This window comes from Lacerta agilis, chromosome 17 (assembly GCF_009819535.1).
Source record: "Lacerta agilis isolate rLacAgi1 chromosome 17, rLacAgi1.pri, whole genome shotgun sequence".
NCBI classification, from domain to species: domain Eukaryota; kingdom Metazoa; phylum Chordata; class Lepidosauria; order Squamata; family Lacertidae; genus Lacerta; species Lacerta agilis.
Window position 1 is genome coordinate 7,808,703 of NC_046328.1, and position 1,889 is coordinate 7,810,591.

The 1,889-nt window shown below is 46.6% G+C and overlaps 1 non-coding gene across 1 annotated transcript; it reads left to right on the forward strand.

Annotated features, from left to right (window-relative positions):
* Nucleotides 1-1,585: 1,585 nt before the first annotated feature.
* Nucleotides 1,586-1,659, forward strand: TRNAK-CUU. The gene has a single exon. It is a non-coding gene; the product is annotated as a tRNA-Lys (tRNA).
* Nucleotides 1,660-1,889: the final 230 nt, after the last annotated feature.

Here is a 1,889-nt window from a genome sequence, read left to right on the forward strand (position 1 = left end):
ACTTTTCCCTATGGAAGTTGCAACCACATGTAAATACTTTTTACTAAGCATGCCTGCCTTCTGAGAAACGCTGTGTAACTCAGGACGTATGTGAGTAAACTCTTTTTATTCATTTAAGATACATTGTGTCGTGTGCAGTCTTTTAAGACGGATATAGGGGAATTATACCAGGAATATATATATATATATATTATTTTAGGCTTTAGCAAGCCTGTGCAAGCGCATCTGCTGTGTGTGTGTTTTAAAAGGGAATGAAACTCTGCTAAGTTTGGAGCTTGCTAACACAAGCTGGGATAGGGTATATCTGACAATATATCCTCATCCACATTCCTAATCATTCCCACATTGAAGGCTCATGATGCATCCACCTTGCTGAAGCTAAGCAAGCAGTGAAGGCTGGTCCATTAGAGGAAATGGGGGACAACCTCAGCCTTGCTTACAAACCTGTCCGGGGGGGGGGGGTGACCTGTCAGCTTTTTCCTTAGTCTCATTGTTGACCCTTGTAGAACTCAGCAGGCAAGAGGATGGGGACAGAACTAGAATCGGCTGGCTCTGTCTACCCATGGCTACTCCATTTACTGCTTTGCTCCCTGCATTCCACCCTACCAATCCAGAAGTGGTAAGGATGGAAGGATAAGCCTTATCTCCCATGACCTCTCATCTCAAGGAGCTACCTTCCTGCTAAGGAAAGCGGGACTGCTAGGCACGAAAAGATATGTCTTTGGTTGGTGCAACAATGGCATTGAACTATTCGTGTTAATGGCACGCAGTGCTGATTCAAATCACCGAAAGGACAAGCATCTGAAATTGCAATATGCATCAGCCGAAACCAAAGATGAACAAATGCCAGTGAGAAAAGGGTGCTGAGTAGGTCAGATCATATTAAAAGACAGAACATAAATCAAAGATCAGGGTGAGGGGAGAGAAAAAGGAAAGAGACATCAAGGAAATTACTTTCCCCCCCCCCTTTGATGGAAGAATGAAATCTAAAATCTCACAGAGCAATTTCGATTGAAGCTGCAAGCCTCCCTTTCTTGCAGTCCAGTCCAGATAAATCGGTGCTCTTTGATTTAAGGCTCATGTTGATCCCGTGATTAAATGAGCCTGCAAGCCTGGCTTAGATGTGAAGATAGACTAAGGTACATTCATGAGAACGGCGATCGTTTTACGGTTTTAACCATGCACCCCAAAGGAGGGATGGAGCGAGCATTTGATTGCGGGCTGGGGCATGGGAAATGATAAGCCCTCCCCAATTCAAAGAAGCATGACCCACATCAAGTAGATCCAGAGCCACACAGGTCTGGATCATTCCTTCAATAAGTTGGGAATTGAAACAAATTAAGGGCAACTTTACTGTCTGAAGATAAGATGGTAGGGAAGGGCATAGCTCAGCAAAAGAGCATCTGTATGTTGAGAGCCCTAGATTCAACCCTGGCAACTCCAGGTAGGACTGGGACACAAGCCCTGCCTAAAATCCCATAGAGCTGCTGCCAATCAGTGCAGGAGATGCTGAGCTAGATGGACCAATGGGCTGTCTCCATATAAGACAGTTTCTTATATTCCTAGCAAGTCTCAAACTTCTGTATGCACAATAGCTCAGTTGGTAGAGCATGAGACTCTTAATCTCAGGGTTGTGGGTTCGATACCCACGTTGGGCAAAACATTCATGCATTGCAGGGGGTTGGACTAGATCGGGGGGGGTCCAACACATGGCCCCCGGGCTGCCTGTGGCCCTTGAGGCCTTTATGGCAGCCCTCAGCAACATTTGACACCCCTTAGCATAGCCCCCACACTGCCTGTCCAAAGCTGGGTAAGCGAGGCGCTGGGTTTTGGGAAGGAGATGCAAGGCTCTGACAGAGCCCTCAAGTCCTCCCACCTCCATCCCAAAG